This window comes from Stegodyphus dumicola, chromosome 10 (genome assembly GCF_044657685.1).
Source record: "Stegodyphus dumicola isolate Sdum_Otavi_A_Nest chromosome 10, ASM4465768v1".
Classification (NCBI taxonomy): domain Eukaryota; kingdom Metazoa; phylum Arthropoda; class Arachnida; order Araneae; family Eresidae; genus Stegodyphus; species Stegodyphus dumicola.
Genome location: NC_140777.1, coordinates 186,947,244 through 186,970,095, shown reverse-complemented (window position 1 = coordinate 186,970,095; position 22,852 = coordinate 186,947,244). Strand labels below are relative to the sequence as shown.

Here is a 22,852-nt window from a genome sequence, read left to right as displayed (position 1 = left end):
CAAAGATTAGCCAAGAACTCTTATTTGTATTTTGTAAAACAAAGCTGTTTATGATCTCGGTATAGTACTCCAGTTTTTTTTTAGCAATAATATTTTTCTTCAACGAAAATGCAAGAGAATTTGTTACCCTTTTTTTTTTTTTAATAATTAACATAGCGTATACTAAGTTGCTATCACTTTCAGCCTAGACATACTCCTTTCCACTCAGCAAAGGTACTGATATTAGAATCGTTTAAAAGAATAAATGGTACTTATGTAATATCCTATCGACTATGAACGTTGTCTACCATTGAACCGTGAGAACATTTGGTGGAAATCCCACCAAAGTTGTGCCATTAGTTTCTGAAAAGAAATTTTAAAGGAACTGTTGCCTCCTCAATAAACAATGGACCTGTTTTGTTTTGCTTTTTGTGAAAAGGCTTTTGATAGTTTGTACTATTTTGCTAGTACATTGAATTTTATTATAATCTCTGTTTAGAATGTTATAAATACAAACTTCCTACAGGTAATTGTTCCTATCTGTTATTGTTTTGTCATTCATTATTCACCTGACTGTATTGTGTTCATTAATACACTCTTTTTTTATTATAGGATTCCATAACTTACAAAATAATCCACTACTTCTTGATCTTTAGATGGCAAGTTTAATTTTTTTTTTTTTTCAAAATGCAAGAAAAAATACAGCAATAACAGCTAATATAGATCCTTGTACATAAAAACAAAACTGACTTATGGAGAATCAATTGGGATTATATCAAAACGAAAGCACACGTTATGAGTGTGTTTTTACTTCACGTTCATCCATAATTGGTACTAAATCTTACTGTTTGGCGACAGTTTTATGATTAATGGAATGATACACAAATACCAAGTATAGGACAAACTAGACATTAAAATTTTGGATTTGGGTTATGGCAAAGCATGTGATGGCTGTCTGCCTAAGGGGAAGGGTAGGTTCATGAAGGATTTTTTTTAAGGAAAACTGGCATGCATTTACATAACAGATATCGGAAAACCACTAGAACTCTTAGAAGTTGTGTTCACCAGGTTGATTAAGGATAATATCTTTTAATGAATGCATGTAAATTATTGAAAGACCTTCTTTTGGGTGTCGTTATGCTGTTCCAAAAGTGAGATTCTGTAAGGGAGACTCTTACATTTCGGATTCCTCCCCCCTTAAATCCATAATTTCCTTTAAAAATGAAAACGGGGTACTTTTCCGTTTTGCCGGCGCAAACGATAAAGTCGCCAATAATGGTTTAACTGATGCCAGACGGAATATCTTCGCTGGTAACCTTTTACGCCTCAGTTTCAAAACAAGTTGAAGCCATTTCTCATCAGATTGTTTCTTTCAATACTGGCATACAATAATATAGAATTTTTACACGATATTTAAATTTTATCCCCTAAGACAATTCACGGTAATTAAGTCAATTAGAACGCAATTACACCGCTCATCCGAAGGCGAAATCAAGTGTTAAATTCATCAATTCTAATGAGAATGCACTAGCGAAGTAAAGCACTGCGGTTTTACATAATTTCTGAGTAAGCTATTCGTACGAATTGAAATAATTCTTGCATTTAAACTTGTATTCCAAATTAAGATTTAACTTGAAATTAATGTAGATAATTACTGAGAAAATTAGATTTTAGTAGCGTAGTTTACGTGAGATGAGATCACTTGGGGTCACGTGATACGAACCGGCGAATCAGGATTTTGAACCATGAAATCATAGTAAATTCTTTAATTAATGTCTTTTTACAAATTTATTGTCTTTATTTATTGGCTTTTTACAAAATTTTAAACCATATTAAAATGTTTATGCCTTCAAAATAAAAAAAAAAAAATTCTTAGAATAACTATTTTTTATGTGTATACTGTATGTTGTCGCCAACAAAGCCTGCTTGGCGAGATTTGCGCCGGCGAAACGGAAAAGTACCGAAAACGGGTGTTATGATGCATGTTTGAGGTAAATGAAAAACTTAAAACTAATTGGTTATGCACTTGGTCTATAACTGAGTATGTAAATGTTTTTGCAGTATTACATTGCAAGACAAATTTTCAAGTCCGCTACAATACAAAAATAATTAAATTTCGGGGAAAGTGCAGAATTGCCCACTGTTTGGCGCATTTTTAAAAATTGCACATACTCGCTATCCATGTACACATCGACCTATTTTCACTTAAAAATACTATTAAAAAAAAACAGATATGCATGCCAATCACAATATTTACTTAATGTTAGTTGGCAACAGTGTGTTGTCATGTTGCCCTTATCTGGTGTGCATTACTGTGGTTGCTCGTTTCCATGTAACCAAAATATTCCCAATATAATTAATTGTTCAGCCTGGACTATGCCATTTATTTAACACACGAATAATTTAAATTTTAACACGTTATCAGCACGAAGCTCAAAAGGAAATGCCATAACGATCCAGGATTGAAGATCGCGCTGAAGCCTAACCACGTTGGGACTCTGAAGTGAGCTGGATAACCATCCTTTGATGAAGAAAATAAATTTTTTTTGGTGAATTTAGCTCGATATATTTACTTGAAGAATGACATCTGAAGATTATAAAATGCCAAAACCAAACGGCAACAATTATCACACATGGTGTATCCGTTCACGTGCCATGCTGGTGCAGAAGAGATCTTGGGAAGCAGTGGAACCCGGATATGGAATTGAAATGAATGAAGCGGAGAGGAAAAAGAATAACGAAGCTCTTGCCCTATTATTCCTCATAGTTGAAGATACATTTCTAGATGATATTGGAGATTGTGTTAGAGCCAGAGACGCCTGGAACTGTTTAAAAGAAATGCATATAAATTTGGTTTGCTTCACATACTGTAACTTATGAGAGAATTCTTTAACATAAATATGAAGCCAAATGAGTCTGTCTAATCCTTTCTAGAAAGATTAATGGACTTACATAGAAAATTAGCAAATGGTGGATATGCATTAACAGATAGAGAAGTGGCCCTAGTGATGCTATTGGGACTGCCTAGAAGTTATGAATCGCTCATCCTAAGTTTGGAAAAAGACGAAGCAAATCTGACAACTAAGATTGTGAAACCAAGGCTACTTGTAGAAGAGAAACGTATAGTTAGAAATTGAGAGTTCAGCCAAAGTGTATCATAAAGAACAAGCTCTTCACACTAAAAGTTTTGCCACCAGCCAGAAGAAACCTGCATTTGGAAAACTCATGAAGAAGTATGCAGCTAAAAAAAGGCCAAATGAAGAAGAAACTAACAGAGGAAGAAATACTAAATGCTTCAGCTGTGGCCAGTGGGGGCACATCTCTAAAAAATGTGAAGAGGCCAAATATCAGAACCAAAACAGTACCAAAACTGCAGTTGACCTCAAGACAAGCATTGCACTTCTGGCAAACAAAGAAAAATCAAGGAAAAGTAATCTGTGGATTTTAGACAGTGGAACTACAGAACACATGACATCTGATAAAAGAAAATTCTCAGACCTTAAGAAATACACATCTGAAGTTGAAGTTTGCTAATTCAGAAAGAATAAAGGTCACTGGAATAGGAAATATTTCATTTTCTGTTGGAGAAAAAAATGTCGCTATTGAAGATGTCCAATATGTTCCAGAACTAGGAGGAAATCTTTTATCCATTGGTAGAATTGAAGAAAGAGGCTGAAAAGTAGAATTTGCTGAAGGAAAAGCCAAAGTATGGTAATGTTTGATGATTTCGTTGGTTGTGGTGGCAAACGTATATGTCACATGTTGTGATAAACAGGAATATAGTGGCAACTTACCCCAGGACAAGATCCAGGTCTATAACCCGCCGTGACGAGAGAGTGACAAACACGTGAAAACAGATTTAATTCTTGCTTTATTGGATACCAACAATACTGAAGAGATATTCCTTTTTTTTTGTAATCCGGTGGCACATGACGATATGAGGCCTCCTCACTCAGAACAAAAAAGATAGATCAATTCTTCCACACAGCCCCTCGAAGACATGGTGTATTTCAGCTCACACACATGCAGGTACTCTTCATCGGGATGCCGGGCGAAAATGCCAAGCCCGGGGAAAAAAAGAGATTAGCTTAAATTTTGCAGCTACAACATCAAAGAGAAAGAAAATCACTTCCTTTATACACACTGGGAGACCAAAGAAAGCTTGCACGATAAACTCCCACAAGTTTGCATTTTTACTCCACTCTTACTGTCTTTCTCTATGCAGCGTCTTCATCTCGCACCTTCACAATCTCCTCCTTCTCCTCCCTCTTGGTAGACAAAAAATACCGCCTTTTATAAAGTTCCACAGTTAAGTTTTGCCGCCCAATGAAAAAAGATCCAGCGTCAGAAGGCAACCAATCGCAAAATACCTTCAGCTACCCAGGCAAACAGAAGTGAAGACGCTAGTTGTCTGACGCAATACTTTTTTCCGCTTACAACAGTTGTCTGATGCAATGCTTTCCTCCGCTTACAACAGTTGTCTGATGAAATCTGTTTCTCACCTTACAACACAAGTTGGCGAAAAAAATGAAACTGTTACCAAAGGAATCTGATGCAAATATCTAAATATTGCCATAACGTAGTAAATAAGTAATTCAATGTGACCTCGTCACATATCCACCCCTCCTTCGGAAAAAAAAAGGTAAAAAAAAATTCCTATGTACACGAAGAACATTCCTAGTGTTAAGAGGGAGCCTCATATCAACACATGCCAATTCATGTGAAAGTGCTGGTTAAAAATACATATATTACACATAGATTGCTATTTACATAATAAATAAAAGTACATAGTATACAAACGCCAGACAAATAACATAATCAAATGTGCTATAAATAAACATACAATTTCTAACATATTAAAACATGGAGATCACTTGGTTACATTGCTATCGTTTAACACCAAAGTATATGGAAAATTGTGCAAAGAATCCAATTTTACACTGTTGGCACAGATGATTAAAGTTCAATTGATAGTCTTCTGTGCATCACGCACAGTAATGGAAGCATTCATTTTAATAAAAGTCCATGAAAAATATTAGAGTCCATAATATCAAAAAGTCTATAAATTTAGCATAATTACCGTACTGAGTATTCAGGCACAGTCTCTAACACGTGTACTCAGTAATAAGTGATATAATCATTGCACATTCACATAATTTGTCCAAAATATTGAAGAACTAGGCACATAATTGATAATAAGTGTGCGTTAAAAAAAAGTACACAGTCCACAAAAGTAGTCGAGATGTCAAACAATTTGAACATTGTTCATATAGTTCATAACCTACATTCTGTTCTATTTGCACAGAATTCAGCATTTAAGAGGATATATGGATACACAAACACAGAAATATGTGTAAACAAAGTTAACTTGCAAGACATAAGACAGTTGTGGTGGTAAATGCATTAACAGTGAGTCCTCAAAGGCACAGTAATAGAATATCATGACATACAATACTTCTCATGCTATACAACAAACAAAATTCACATACCAACTTTTGATGCAAAACATGTTTCATGCTATAAATATGTAGTATAACACATACAGTTTCAAGATAAAAGTAGGGCGTATAAAATCTCATGGTGACTAAAGATTAGAGAACCGTTACAATAAAATAAGAAAACATTCTTTATGATAAAGCAAAATTGCAATTTTTACATAAACCTAGTTACACTTAATAAATAGCATTTATGATGACAAAATATTATAAGACAACTATAATCACATCATACAGAGAGATTTTGAAAAATAAAACACCTTTAATCATTTTAAATAAGTTAGGCACAATGTTGTTGAATCTATAATTGATATTTAAGGGTGATCAAGCCTTAAATATTAATGATTATGCCTGCACAATCATAAGAATTCAACAAAAGAGGCGCAACAGAATAAATTTGGTACAATTAGATATAAATACACTACTTAACAATATAATAACTTTTCATATATATCAACATTCTCCAATACACTACTATGTTAAAACGAGAAGAAAATTTAAACGTGCTGTCTTTTTCTTAGATTATACTGATGTGTAACTTGAGGAGCAGGAGGTGGATTTTGAACTAAGTGAGAGAATCGTTTTGGAGCTAAACGAAGGCGATTGATGTGAATTTTGAATGGTTGAGCAAACTCATTGTCAAGTGCTCGAATAGTGTAGTTTACATCACTTGATTTTGAAACAATACAGAATGGTCCAGAAAATCTGGGTTTAAATGTATCCTTAGATTTCAGATACACTACGTCATCAATACTGAATGATCTTAATTTGGCATTTTTCAGTTGACGAGTATTTTGTTCTACTTGTTTTCGCTCGAGCGTCTCATAGGCATGTTCATAAGTTAATTTCAGCTGCGTTAGAAGATCACACAAATAATGGGATTTATCCAATTGAGCTGGCTTTGGATCAGGATGAAATGTATCAAAAAGTAAAGATAAGTTTCTTCCAAAATGCAAAATATTAGGAGAATAGCCTGTTGAAGGATGAATAGTACCATTGTAAATATTCTGATGGATTAACAATGCATTTTGAAATGAAACACCTTTTTTATGAAGGGTAAGTAAAGAAGTTTTGATTGAAGTATTAACTCGTTCACTTTGTGCATTGCATTCCGGTCTCTGAGGAGTACAATGAGATAATTTAATACCTAATGATTTTGTAATTGATTCAAACACTAATGAAGTGAATTGTGTGCCCAAATCAGTCAAGATCATTTACGGTCGTCCATGTACAGATATATATTGTAATAAATGCCCTGTAATAGTTTCAGCAGTGAGATTTTTAAGTGGATATAAAGCAAGATGCTTAGAAAAATGATCTAAAACAGTAAGAACATGGCCACAATTCCTTATAGGACTGACAATATCCATGGAAATAAAGTCATTTGGGTACTTAGGTATTCTGATGGCTTTATATGGTGCTTGTTTAGGAGTGAACGACTTATATTTGTTGCATAAATGACACGAGAGGACAAAGTTCTTTGTGTCGTTATACATGCCCTTCCAAAAGTAATGTTTCGATAAAATCTCATAAGTCTTTTGCACCCCAAGATGGGATATATGGGAAATTTCTAACACTTTAGATTTCAATGCTTGTGGAACAACAATTAACTCAGCATTATTTTGTTTGTTTGAAATAAACATAAGAAGCTTGCTTGACTCATTAATAAAGAAATTATGTACCTTTGCAGCATTAAGCAAGGAAGGATTTTTCAAAATTGTGATAATTTCTGAAGTAAAAGGATCCGAACTTTGCTCAGCAAGAAACGTTGACTCAGAAATTTCATGAGCAGGATCTGCAGAAGAAACCAGGGCATTCACTTGGGGTCGTTCAAGATTTGTTTCAACAAACGGAAGAATAACTGAGTTATCTTCAGAATTTTCAGCCAACACTGGCTGATTATGATCAGGATCTTGCATACGTGACATGTAATCAGCTAGAGAATTTAATTTTCCAGGAATGTGCTTAAATTCAAAAGTATATTCACTTAACTCCATAAGCCACCTAGTCGTGTTGTCAGCAGGTGACGTAGATTTTTGATAATGCAACAGAGGTTTACTATCAGTCAAAATTGTAAACTTTCGATTATATAAATATGATTTGAAAGCAGTAACAGACCGATAAATGGCATAAAGTTCCAATTTTATAGCTGGGTATTTTCTTTCAGATGGTGACAATGTTCGACTATAATATGATACAGGATGCAATTCATTGTTGTGCTCCTGCAGTAGAACTCCTGAAATAGCATGACCACTGGCATCAGTATTCAGTATAAATTCCTTGTCCCATTGTGGTAAGATAACAAAAGGTCCAGAAAAGAATATATGCTGAAGTTTCTCAAATGCAACGCTATGCGCATCAGTCCATTTAAATTTATTCTTCTTACTGGTCAATTGTGTCAAAATATCAGTAAGTTCGGCATAATTTGGTATGAGATGCCTATAGAAACCACAAAGGCCTAGAAATTTTCTGACCTGTCGGACAGTCTTAGGTGGTTGAAAGTTAGTGATCTTAATTTAGGATTTCACATCTCTCATAACTTAATTAAACCCATTTCAACTAATGGGTTTAATTAAGTTATGAGAGATGTGAAATCCTAAATAATCTATAGCTGTTTTGAAAAAGACACATTTTGTAGGAGACAGTGTTATGTTATACTTAGATAAAAGTTTCAATACTGCAGTCAACTTAGTCATCATGTCATCAAAGTCAGAAGCACCTATTACAATATCATCCTGATATGCATGCACACCTACGATGCCGTCCATTTTTAGTTCATCAATAAGCGTATCCACTAAAGCTTGAAAAGTACTGGCGGCAGTCTTTAAGCCAAAAACTAGCCTTCTATTAGCAAAGGATCCAAAAGGTGTAGTAAATGTTAACACATCCTGCAAGTGATCGGGAAGTTTAATTTGCCAATAAGCATTTTTTAAGTCAAGTACTGAATAGTACTTGTAAGTGGAGATGTTGTTTATAAGCGTTGAAATCTTTGGAAGAGGATATGTTGAATGTTCAATAATAGAATTAAGCAATCTTAAATCAAGAGCCATGCGGTATTTGGGTGGATTATTAGGGTATTTGGGATCTGGCTTCTTTTTTACTAACAGCATGGGACAAGCCCATTCAGCAACATTTCGATGAATTAAACCAGCTTCCTGCAATTCCTGAAGATCTTTAACTTGGGATTGCAATGAATAAGGAATTTCAAAAGGGAGGGTCCTAATGGGATTCGAAGACCTAAAACAAATTTGTGGGGTTACCCTATCAGTGCAGCCAAGTGATTTTAAAGATTTGGAAAAAGCTGCATAATTAGAGATTAACACATCCAATAAACACTGCCTTTGTTCAGGAGAAAGATGGTTAAGATCAAAGTCAGTTGGTAACAATTCTTGTTTCCTTATTTCTAAAACCTCTTTTGATGGAGTTATAAGATTGCAATATTCAGTTTGAGGAGTATCCGAATTTACAGAATCAGGTATGGTCTCAGCAAATTCAATATCAGATGTGACTTGACCTAGCTTCTGATTTTTGTTTAAATGAACATTGTTCGAACCAATATTTTTGATGACAGTAATGAAGGAATTGTCGTTTAGAGTGTGGATCGCAGGATGCAATTCAATATTGTGTTTACTTACAGTTGGTTGAAAGAGGACAGGTTGATTGTTAGCATGAGGACTATTGACTCTTAAGTGCGCAATTGTCGATTCTCCAGGATCTAACATAATTTTGTGTTTCAAAATTGCATAACATTCTGAAGGTACAGGATTACAATTATAATTTTTTACATTAACCATATTAATTAGAGGTACATCAAAATTATTAAATTTTGCAACTGCACTTTTAGCACATATTAAGACATCATGTTTGGATAAAAAGTCATAACCTAAAATTCCATGAAAATTTTGTTGAAAAGCATCAGATACATAAAAGGCGTGTTTAAAATGCTGCTTGTTTATCTTAAATGATATTTCTGCACAGGCTGAAAAATGTAAATTGGAATTGATAGTTTTAATTTGAACATGTCTGGATAAAAATCTAACTTTAGTATCCAATCTTATTGTATCAAACACAGCTTTTGATAACAATGACACAGAACTTCCTGAATCAAGTAATAAAGTGCACAAATTTTTACCAAATGTTACATGAATCAAAGGAAGAGTACAATCAGAAAAGACATTATTTATATGCACAATAGGTAAACAATTACTTTTACTTTTGACATGAAATTGTTGCAAAAACTCTTTGATAGAACTCGAGGGTTTACCACTGATTATCATTTGCTTATTTAAATATGTTTCAATACTCTCCGATTCTTTGCTCGTATGATAGTTGGTTTTTGGTGACTTAGTGTAAACATTAGAGGTCACATCGCCACCTACTTGTGAACTCCCCTTGCGTTTAAAGGGGTACTGTATCTTGGCTGATTATAATAATTTGGTCTCCGACTATAAGATGGAAATCTGTTAACATTTGAATTATCACATTGTCGCGTACTATTGCGATAGAACTGTGGTCTAGTGAGATTAGGACGACTGCTAACATAGTTATTCGAACTTCTAACATGGTTCTGACGAGGGCTACACATCGCCAAAAACGCACGACATACTGACATTGAATGTCCAAATTTATGACAGTATAAGCAAGGAAGTGGGTATTGAGGATATATGGGAGTTTCTTGCATCCAATTTACACAGTGGTCATTTGTATCTTGAGCATGTGTGGGATTACCTGTCTGTAAAGACAAAACAGCATTACATTGATTTAAGGGATGCTTATCTAAATTACAAAACTGACATTTTTCATTCAGTAATGCAATTTGAAGACTGAGGTTTTCAACTTGACTTTTTAAACTCTCAATAGCATCATTTTTGCTATTCAAAGCAATGGAATGTGTTTGCATTATTTTCAAATTTTGCGAATTAGAATGATGTTGCTGAGCTAAATTCACAAGCTGATCAAAATTATCTGTAGATTCACTAATTAATTTTTCTTTGAGTTCTATTGGTAAAGCAGCTAGAAACTGCAAAGATTTTATTTGGTTTAATGCTTTGCTATTTTGAACATGGTTGTATGTAGCATGAGCCAAAGTTTCAATGCGATGAGCAAAACTTTTCATTGACTCACCAGGTAACAGCTGAATGGTCTGGAAAGCAATTAAATTAGATGAAGAGTTAGAATCCTTTGAAAAGAAATTCATCAGTTTTTCACAAGCCTCGTCTAGGGAAGTCACATTTTGACAAGCAGGCGATTCTGCAAAGAACTGCTGTGCAGCACCAACAAGTTTACTTTTCAGATATAATAGTGCAACTTTATCATTCCAATTATTAAGAGTTTTATATTCTTTAATCTGGCTAGTGAACCAGCGAACGGTATCAGGATCACCAGAAAATGATGCAATATTAAATGTGAATGTTTTAGTTTCCATTTGTTCAGGAGATTGTTGTCGTGTCTTAGGCATACTCAATTAAACAAAATAACATTCTATGAAATGACACATATGATAAATATGCAAATTTTTGCCCAATAAAGGTATATACTATAAATCATATATATAATACAAATAAAAAAATTAATATCAAACAAATTTACCACTGCAGCATAAGACTTAAGTTAGACTTTGAATCATTCATGTGATTAATACAATGTATATTCATCTTAAATACATTCAGTTAGACTTTGAATCATTCATGTGATTAATACAATCTATATTCACTTTAAATACATTCATAAATACAACTGCTTTAAATACAGTCTTAGAATAGATACAGTTCAATGCAACGTTAATGTAATTGCCACAGCACACGAAACGGTTGGGCGCGGCACCAAGTATGGTAATGTTTGATGATTTCGTTGGTTGTGGTGGCAAACGTATATGTCACATGTTGTGATAAACAGGAATATAGTGGCAACTTACCCCAGGACAAGATCCAGGTCTATAACCCGCCGTGACGAGAGAGTGACAAACACGTGAAAACAGATTTAATTCTTGCTTTATTGGATACCAACAATACTGAAGAGATATTCCTTTTTTTTTGTAATCCGGTGGCACATGACGATATGAGGCCTCCTCACTCAGAACAAAAAAGATAGATCAATTCTTCCACACAGCCCCTCGAAGACATGGTGTATTTCAGCTCACACACATGCAGGTACTCTTCATCGGGATGCCGGGCGAAAATGCCAAGCCCGGGGAAAAAAAGAGATTAGCTTAAATTTTGCAGCTACAACATCAAAGAGAAAGAAAATCACTTCCTTTATACACACTGGGAGACCAAAGAAAGCTTGCACGATAAACTCCCACAAGTTTGCATTTTTACTCCACTCTTACTGTCTTTCTCTATGCAGCGTCTCCATCTCGCACCTTCACAATCTCCTCCTTCTCCTCCCTCTTGGTAGACAAAAAATACCGCCTTTTATAAAGTTCCACAGTTAAGTTTTGCCGCCCAATGAAAAAAGATCCAGCGTCAGAAGGCAACCAATCGCAAAATACCTTCAGCTACCCAGGCAAACAGAAGTGAAGACGCTAGTTGTCTGATGCAATACTTTCTTCCGCTTACAACAGTTGTCTGATGCAATGCTTTCCTCCGCTTACAACAGTTGTCTGATGAAATCTGTTTCTCACCTTACAACACAAGTTGGCGAAAAAAATGAAACTGTTACCAAAGGAATCTGATGCAAATATCTAAATATTGCCATAACGTAGTAAATAATTAATTCAATGTGACCTCGTCACACAAAGTGATTGGTAAAAATGGAGACACTCTTCTATCTGGTGAGAAAAAGGAAGACTACATAATCGAAGAAAAGATGACAACCGCCTACATTACGAAAACTGAAAGTGCCGACTTGCTGCACCGTAGACTTGGTCATTCACACTCTTGTACAACAAAAAATGTTTTCCCCATCTGCAGAAACCTGAAATCAACAGTATTAGTAAATTCACCTTGCCAAGTCTGTATCCAGGAAAAAAATGAAAAGGAAGAGATTTCCAAAGGCTTCTAGTACAAAAGCTAAGGACATCCTAAAAGTTATACATTCAGATGTTGCTGGTAAAATTTCTCCTCCTTCCTTTGAAGGCTCAAATTAGTTTCTGACTTTCACGGATGAATTTTCTCGCTATACCATGGCATTCTGTATGAAAGCCAAAAGTGAAGTACTAGAAAAATTTGAGGAGTACCGTTGCATGGTAGCAAATCTCCAAAACAGAAAATTCAAATTCCTGAGAAATGACAATGGTGGGGAATATATAAGTGAAAAGTTTGACAAGTACTTCACTGTGCATGGGATCCAAAGACAACTAACTGTACCTGACACACCCCAATAAAATGGTGTGGCAGAAAGACTGAACCAAACATTGATAAACACAACAAGATACTTCTTTATAGAGTCCAGAGCAGATCACAGGTTTTGCGTGAAGCAATGGCCACTATGGCCTATCTCCACAACAAGTGCCCATCTATGGCAATTGATGGCAATATTCTAGAGGAAATATGGTCAGGGTCTGGAAGCAAAACAGACCACCTCAGAGTTTTCGGATGCAGAGCTTGGTATCATGTTCGCTTGCACTCAAGAGAAAGCAAGCTTGATCCTAAAGCTACAGAATGTGTTTTTGTGGGCTATCCTAATGGAGTTAAGGGCTACAAATTGTATGACCTGAAGAAGAAACATTTTTTTTTTTTTTTTTTTTTTGTCAGCAGAGATGTCATTTTTGAAGAAAATGTTTCCCTCTTAAAACTAAGCAAGTGTGACAATCCTGCAGAAGAAGCTACTCTTAAAATTGAAGACTTTGAATCAGAATATCCCATAAACCTACCTGAGACAGAAGCTCGTGATTGATCTCTAGATCACATAACTCCTGATGTAAATGACCTGGATGAAACGCAACATCTAAATACAGATCTGATTGACCAAAATTCTGAAAGATGTCCAGACCTACAGCTTGAAAATACTTCAGATTACGGAGATGAAGGCCAATCAGTTACACAGATACGAGATGTTATTAACAACCTAGACCTTGAAGTCGAAGCAGCAGCCAGAAATCCTACTCATGGGAGTGAGAGAGGTGAAAAAAGAAACACCAGAATTCCTAAATGTTTTGAAGGTTTTTATCTGTACAATGCCCAAGAGATACAACAATCTGAAGAAAAGGACCCAGTCCTGAAATCACCCGAAGCTGACTCCAGATGGTTTCATAAGAAAAAAGACGAGATTGGGAACTGAGCAAAGTTCAAAGCCAGATTGGTATCAAACAGTTATCTGCAAATACCTGGAGTGGACTTTCAAGACACCTTTTCACCAGTCATCAAACTTAAATCTATAAGGTTCGTAGCTTCAGAGGAAAAGCTAGAGTTTCACCAAATGGATGTAACAGCTGCATACCTTAATGGAATTCTAAAAGAGGACATATATATGGCACAGCCAGAAGGCTGCATTGAGAGAGGGAAAGAACATCTTGTCTGCCACCTGAAGAAAAGCATTTATGGTCTCCAACAATCAGGACGTTCATGGAATACTTGCTTGAACGACTTTGTTAGATATTAATTACTTTGCTTGCAGATAGATGACTGCCTCTAACCTGACTAAGTAGGCAAGTGCATGGTATTTGTGCTCCGTCACACTCTTGTCACTTGCCGCCAACCATGTAGCATCAATGTCTCTCTTATGTATAACGTAATCTAATTTAATCTTATAAATAAACAGTAATTTATCTGTGTTTGATGAGTCAACGTATATAACATGGTGTCAGAAGTGGTCAGAGTAAACCATGCTCACGGATTTAATGCATAAATGGATATTTTAAGGATAACGTGTATTTGAAAAACTTGGAATTAAAAATGGCGCATAACCTGCCCACGTTGTCACCGTTTGACGCTGGACCGAACCCTTCTGAAGCTTGGAGACACTGGAAGGAAGACTTCGAGGACTATATCGAGGCATTAAGATATAGCCAAGAGTCGGAAAGCACAAAAACTGCGCTTTTTCGACATGTTTGTGGTGACGAATTAAAAAAGCAATGTCGATCGTTTGATTTGAAGCCAAAAGCGGGCAGCAGTGAAGTGTCCTTGAAACAAGTGCTACAAGAATTCGACAAATATTTTGCAGATTATCAGAATGAGATTTATGCATCATTCAAGTTTCTCGAAATAAAGCAAGAGAAAGGAGAGAAATTCACGGACTTTTACTTAAGGCTACGATGTGCAATAGTAGATTGCAACTATGGGCAAGTGCAAGATAGAATGCTCCGTGATAAAATAGTGCAAGGCATCTCAGATAAAGCATTACAAAAACAGCTAATATGAGAGACAAATAGAGTGAAAAAGATGCTGCAGAATATCATCAGTGAATGCAAGGCAGCGGAACATAGCAAAGCTCAAGCCACTGAAATGAACGAGAACAAAATCTCCGTAGATGCTCTCAGAAAAAACAAACATCGATCAAATCTCGTGCAGATAACGCAAGTAAAAGTGTGCAAGAGATGTGGAAGAAAACATGAGCCAAAGAAGTGCGCTGCGTTCGGAACGGTCTGCCGAAAGTGCGGTGGGAAAAATCGCTGGGTGAAAATGTGTTGCGCCAAACCAAAACAGAGAGTGCACGCCGTTGAATGTACGGAAGATAGTGACTCGGAGTTTATTTACCTAGGGGAAGTAAAAACTGTTGATGCGGTGGATTCAAATAAAGCATCAGTCTGGTACCAAAAGATCACTGTAAATAAGAACGAAGTGAAATTAGATACCGGAGATCAAATTAACATTATAGCCAAGAGTGAATTGTTAAAGTGGAGTGAGAAACCAATAATTAAAAAAAATAAACAACCAGTACTGGATTATAGTGACAACCAAGTACCAATATTAGGTGAGTGCTACCTTACATGTAAAACTAAAAAATTGACAAAAACTATCAAATTTCTAGTAATCACTCTGGAATCATCTCCTATTTTGGGTCTTCAGGCTTGTCAAGACTTGGGTCTGATTGAAAGAGTGTATCAAGTCAAGCAGGAAAAGAAACAAAATGAAGAGACACCAGAGCAAGTGATACAGGAATTTGCAGATGTGTTTACTGGTGTGGGAAAACTAAATCGCACAGTAAAGATAAAAATAAAAGAAAATGTCGCACCTCATGTTGCAGCACCACGTAAAGTGGCCACTTGCTTTTCATGAAAAAGTAAAGCAGGAGCTAAACAGAATGGTTGAAACTGGCATCATAACGAAAGTTGATGAGCCTACAGAATGGGTGAGTAACATGGTTGTGATAAATACGCCAAAGAAATTGAGAATTTGTCTAGATCCAAGACAACTTAATGAGGCTATTCAGAGACCTCATTATCAAATTCCTACAGCAGAAGCCCTTATGACAAAATTCCAAGGATGTAAAATATTTACCATTTTGGATGCCAAGAATGGATTTTGGCAACTACCGCTTGATGAGGCGTCATCATACTTGACAACATTTACAATGCCCTGGGGAAGATTCAGATTTTTGGTTCTTCCTTTTGGTCTGAAAAATGCACCTGAGGAATTTCAACGGGCCATGGAGGAGATTTTTAGCAATGAGAACGAGATAAATCCATATTTTGATGATTTAGCCCTAGGATCGTCATCTGTCGAAGAACATTGCAAGTTGTTGCGGAAGACACTTACGATAGCCAGAAGTGCTAATCTAAAATTTAACATCGAGAAGACACAGCTATCTCGGACCTCTGTGACTTATTTAGGACATGTACTGTCTGATAAAGGCATTGCACCTGATCCAAAGAAGATCCAAGCGATTGAAAAGTTTGCAGAACCAAAAGGCTGAGAAGACTTGCAGCGATTTCTAGGAATTGTGACATACTTAGCAAAATTCACACCTCAGTTGTCAAGTCTAACTCATTCATTAAGGCAACTTTTGAGAAAAGATAGCGAATGGTTATGGGATGAAAACATCCAAAGACAGATGATTGACTGATGACAAAGACAGACAGATGATCCAAAGACACCTAAAACAGATGAATTGTGCAAGCCCAATGTTTACAATATTTTGATGAAAGCGAACCTGTAACTGTGTCAGTAGATGCCAATAAATGTGGAATTGGAGTGGTTCTCCTACAAAATAATCAACCTGTGGCTTTTGGATCAGCATCATTGACAGAAACGCAGCAAAGGTATGCACAGATTGAAAAAGAACTCTTAGCAGTTGTGTATGGCTTAGAACATTTCAACTACTATACATACGGAAGACATGTAACAGTGCAGACTGATCACAAACCATTACTAGGCCTTAGTAAGAAACCTTATGATACAATCTCACCTCGTCTTCAGCACATGCTCCTCAAACTAAACAGGTAGGATTTGAAATTGGAATATGTCCCAGGAAAAGAATTGCTAATAGCTGATGCCCTGTCCAGAGCACAGTCAAGTGTTGACACCTTTGATGACACCTTCAGTCAAGAACCTACTGTTAAGTCTATTAACACAAGCCTCTCCAACAAAATGGCAGGAAATCGGAAATATGACAGAAAAGGACCCTGAATTGCAAGATGTGTTATTTCATATCAAAAATAGATGGCCAGAAAGAAGCAAAACAAGGCCAGCAGCACAACCTTACTGGCATTGCAAAGAAGAGCTTTATACAACAAAGGATGGAATAATTTGTCAAGGAAACGACTAGTTGTGCCAGCATCTCTTAGAAAAGATATTATGAAAAAACTGCATGTGTCTCACAAAGGTATAGTTTCTAGTAAAGCTAGAGAATATTTTTACTGGACGAACATCAACAAAGATGTGGAAGAATATGTTTCTAAATGTGTGATGTGTCAGAAATATCAACAGGCGAATCAGAAAGAAGTTCTTTTAGACTGTGATCTACCAGAGAGACCCTGGCAAAAAGTTGCCCGTGATTTCTTTTACCTGAAAGGACAACAATATCTGTTAATGATAGACTACTTTTCAAAATATGTAGAGCTGAAACCACTGAAAAATATAACTGCTCAAGCTGTAATGATCGTTATGAAGTCCATTTTTGCAACACATGGAATACCAGAGAAGCTCATCACTGATGGGGGACCACCATACAACTCGGAAGCATTGCGGAAATTTCTTGAAGAATGGGGTGTTATGCATAACATCACATCACCACATTTTCCTAGAGCAAATGGGCAAATTGAAAGATCTGTCCAAACTCTCAAGAAGTCTCTGAGCAAAGCTGCTGAAGAAGGAAAAGACTTGTATATTGTTTTGCTAGATTATAGAATTCAACCTGCAAAAGATTTGCCATCCCCGGCTGAATTATTAATGGGAAGAAGACAGAGATCTTTTCTGCCATCACATCCTAAAGCATTGCAACCAAAATATCAAATAAAAGGTGCAAGTAGAGCATTAGAAAAAAGGCAGTTGGTGCAAAAGAAATATGCAAATAAACACGCAACCCAGCTTCCAAAACTTCATAAAAATGATAAAGTGGGGTTTAAATGGAAAATTAAAGAGCCTTGGAAACAGGGTATGATCATGAAGACAGGTCCTCAGCCAAGATTGTATGTCATAAAAGCAAAGGATGGAACTGTGTATAGGAGAAATCGACATCACATTCGTAAAGACAAGTCTACGTGTGAAATGACAGAGTGGAACAGGACAGCAGAAGATTTATTTGGACTTGATCAATCAACACTGGATCAACCTGTTCTTGTAGATAATGATAGGCAGGATCCACCTAAGGACCAGAAAATGATTCTATTAAACATCCTCAAATTCCAGGAAATGTGTCAACCGAACCAATGTTAAGATGATCTTGTAGAAATAGAATAAAACCTCTTTGATATAGAGACAATTAGGAAGAACTTATTGATGCCAAAAACTTGTACTTTATTTATAGACTAATTATGGAATTTTATGAACTGTTCAGAACTCTAAAATATCAGTCTAATTAGTAAGTCACAATTTTAAAGATTTAAGTGAGTCATCCAGGTATGTAATTTTGCTATGTTCTCTAATGTCAACTGTTAAGTAATAATTTAATGTCAAAATGTTTTCTTAAGTTAACTGCTAAGTAATGATGTAAAATAATTATTGTACTAAGTTAGTAACATCCACTAGTCTTGTTCTATAAATAAAAAGTGCATGTTAGATATTAATTACTTTGCTTGCCGATAGATGGCAGTGCCTCTAACCTGACTAGTTAGGCAAGTGCACGGTATTTGTGCTGCGTCACACTCTCGTCACTTGCCACCAACCATGTAGCATCAATGTCTCTCTTATGTATAAAGTAATCTAATTTAATTTTAATCTTATAAATAAACAGTAATTTATCTATGTTTGATGAGTTAACATATATAACAGACTTCCTCATCCAGTATGGATTGAAAAGATCAAGTGCAGACCCTTGTATTTACTTTTGTCATGAGGAGAACATCATGATTGGAGTTTATGTTGATGACCTTCTCATAGTTGGAAACATGCCAGAGATAAATGAATTAAAGGAAAGCATCAAGAAAAAGTTCAATGTCAAGGACCTAGGTCCTGCAAGCCAGATCTTATCTATGCAAATATGCAAAGAAGAAAATGGATCATACACACTAGATCAAATCATTTATGTGTCGGAGGTCCTAGAAACATTTAAAATGATTGAAGCAAAACGTGCATCCACACCATTGGACCCCAGCATAAAATATAAAAAGGTAGATGAACAACAACAGTGGGAGGAAATCAAAGAAAACAGCAAGGAAATCCCATACAGACAAGCTATAGGAAGTCTCCAATTCTTCTTACTCTTGTGAAAGTGCCAAACGCTAATCAAATAAGTAGGCGATTCTGCACTTTAGCCTAAATTTCTTACCTTTAAAATTTATTAAAAAATCCTGTCCTAGAGTTCAAAATCAGATATTTGTCAATAATACTTAGATTCAAATCAGTGACATTTTCAGCCACTATTTTTGATCACATTGAAATTTATGCTAAAAATTTTCTAATAATAACAATAATATATATTCATTTAAGTTATTGAATTTTAAGTTGTCCAGACAATATAGTGGTTAGGGGAGCCTACTGCGGTACCAAAGGGCCCAGGTTCGAATCCCGGAGGAGAAATGGATATTTGTAAACGTATAGTGTCTTTGTGGCATGAAAGCACTCCGAAATATATGGCAAGCAAAAAGTCCTCTCTGGTGAGGGAAAGGGGAGAGACACTTGGACCAACCCCTGAGGTGCTTTCTCTCAAAACTGGGGTGAAATTTCCATTCCCCCTCTCACCTCCTGCAATAAAATCTACCAAAACAGGAAAACCTTTATTCATTTTATCAGCAGATATGTCCTTCAGAAACATATCCTCGAATTTTTTATCTACTTCAGAATAAAATTCACCGTCAGAATCAATAGGTATTTCATTCTCTGATGAACTAGAATAGATCTTTTTATGGAGAATATTTGGTGTTTGAGGTTCCCTTTTCAGTTTAGATTGTTTTTTGAAAGCAGATTCTCCACAGGAAAGCATTTACAAAATCCATTTCTTTTACAGTGTTGAGAATAATCACACTTACTCCCTGGTTTATGATTTGATGTTATATGTATATTAACCGTAATTGTTTATATTTTGCTTAGGTTGTATCGGCAACAGTCGTTGTAGAGTAGTTTGGTGTGATATGTAGAAGTGTGCTATGTCATGAGAGTGATTAATTTCATCATTTAATAAAGCCTCTACTTAAGTTTCACTGGCCTCTGATTCACCTTTTTAAATCTTAACAGCAGAGCGTGGTTCTGATATTGAACATGCTAGAGGCAAAACATGTATATTTGTGTTGTGGAACTTATTTGTTTGGAACGGAATCGCGTGTTAAGTGAAATTTGAAATAGCAGCACGTGATGAGAACACAAAGTATTGTGTTTAACCATTTAACTGTAAAAACTTTTCTCTGTTTAAGTGCTGTGTTGAAGCTGTGTTTGCAGCCAAAGAACTTGATAAATATTTAGTCATTGAAGCAAATGAAAGTTGCTGAAATCAAAGATGCAAAAAAGGTTACACATTGCTGCTAACCCTTCTAGATGATGCCATATTGGCTACCATGTCGAGTGAATCTTCTGCATGTGAAATTTGGAGCAGTTTAAACAATAAATACCTGAAGGTGAGTGCAGTTAGTCAAATATTACAGTCAAAAGTCGTTAATTCGGACACCCATAATCCGAACCTCAAAGCTAAAAACTTTCTGCGCATGCGCCGCGTTGACACATGCGCATAGGCGTTTACTCGTGCGCGTAAGACCTTTTACCACTGCGCATAGGCGAGTGCGCAAGCGCAGAATATGTTTTCGCGTGCACGTTTTATGTATAACGGACGGTATAATCTAAAATTATCTATTTCAGTTAATGTTGATGATTGCATTGTTCCTTAATCTTCGAATTGGATCTGGCTTATTATTTTTTGCAGACTGTAAGAGCAATTTTATAAAAGTAAACTTGAACTTTCGATTATGTCAAATAGAATTTCCGATTCTGGAGCTCCCGAAGGATCGTACAAAATGAAAGTATGTTTCAATGTCCATCAAACAAAAAGTGGAATTGCTGCAAAAAGTGGATAAAGACATGAAGAAGGTGACGGAGAGGTTAGTGAAAACGAAAAAATTTCGATTGACAAGTTAGTTGGTATTCTCGGCACAACAATTAACGAGACTTGAACAGCGGAACTTTGTAACTGAACAAGAAATTGTGTCTTTTTATAGAATTAAAGAGAAAGTATTATCACATAAAACGAAGCAACTTAAAACAACTTACATTAAAAGAAATGTTTAATAAAGTAAACAAATAAATATTAAGGTTTTTTTTTTTTTTTTTTTTTTTTTTTTGTAAATTTTGATATCCTTTAGATTGTAATTGTTCTTTAGTTCATAAATTAAGGTTTCATATTTTTAATTTTAGAATTTCTGTATGCCATCTTACGAGATTTAAACTGATGATCTATAATCCGGAATCGCTGAAGTCCCGACAAGTCCGGATTAACGACTTTTGACTGTAGTACGAAACAAATTATTGACACTGAAGAAACGGCGAGATTGCAGTATGAGGTCACATATTAACAAACTGTTGGCAATCGTAAATAAACTGCGACTCTCGGGTTGCTGAAGTCAAAGATATGGATGTGATTATTTATTTGTTAATGTCGCTACCTGCCGAGTACGACATTATTAAATCAGCGATTGAGAACCATCCAAATGAAATGGTTACGCTGGACTTTGTTATGCAAAGACTTTGAATGCTGAAGAATTGCAAGATGAGAGATATTCTTATGATTCTCGTGTTTCTGGCTCAAGTAATAACGTAGCTTTTAGTGCTGATAAGAGTGATATCATCTGCCAAGAAACAATCTACATGGAACAAAAAATGGGCTACAGTGACAACAGTGGTCACATGTGCAAGCTTCTCAAGAATCTTTATGGACTTAAGCAAGCACTGAGGCAGTGGTTAAAGAGATTCACAAATGTAAAAGTAAAGGTCATTTTGCCAAGCTTTGTAAGAGAAAATTAATTTGTTTTGGATGTGAACGCTCGGGGCATTACAAGAAGGATTGCAGATTTAAGCATAAATCAGATTACACAGAATCAGCTGCAGTATGGTTGTGAGCCTGTTGGAAATTTCATTTTGGATTCTGGAGCATTTACACACATGTGTAACAAAGGTGAGTGGTTTGAAGAAATTAAACCTTTTTCTGGAACTGTAGCGTGTACTTCAAAAAATGATGTTTTAAAGGTAGAAGGTATTGGTACATACCTGGAACGTTAAATGGAAGAGAAATATTGCTTAAAGATATGTTATATGTGCTTGAGTTGAACGGTCAATTAATATCTGTGAAGAATATTCAAAAAGCAGGTTACAGTGTCATTTTTAAGAATGATGTAGCTGTTATTGAAAAGAGGAATGGAAAATTTGAATTTGCTAAACTCGATGAGAAAGGACAGTATGTGACTCAATTTGAATCTGTTAAAGCTTCAACATACATTGCAAATCATAGTGCTGAATTATGGCACAGGTGCATGGAGCACTCATCTGATAAAATATTAAAAGAAATGGGTTTGCCAGTATCTGAATCACCATCAAGTTTTTGTGAAGTGTGTGTGCTAGCAAAACGTTCCAACACTCCTTTGAACAAAGACCCTAGAAGCAGAGAGCATGTGCCGGTGAGAATGATACACATTGGCATATGTAGTCCCATTGATCCACCCACTTGGGAAGGTGAAAAGTATTTTGTTACAATTATAGACGATTTTTCTAGATTTACTGAAGTGCATCTCTTAAAGCACAAGAGTGACATGAATGAAGTGTTTAAATTGTTCCTAAAGCAGAATCCTGACCTCTACAAAATCCGGTGTGATAATGCCAAGGAATACGTGTCTGGTGAACTAGCTCGTCATTGCAAGAAAA

General features: G+C 35.8%; 1 protein-coding gene across 6 annotated transcripts in view; it reads left to right on the top strand.

Annotated features, from left to right (window-relative positions):
• Positions 1-22,852, top strand: part of LOC118191479 (2',3'-cyclic-nucleotide 3'-phosphodiesterase-like) — a 61,989-nt gene that overhangs the window by 5,721 nt on the left and 33,416 nt on the right. The gene's annotated exons all lie outside the window — the stretch shown is intronic.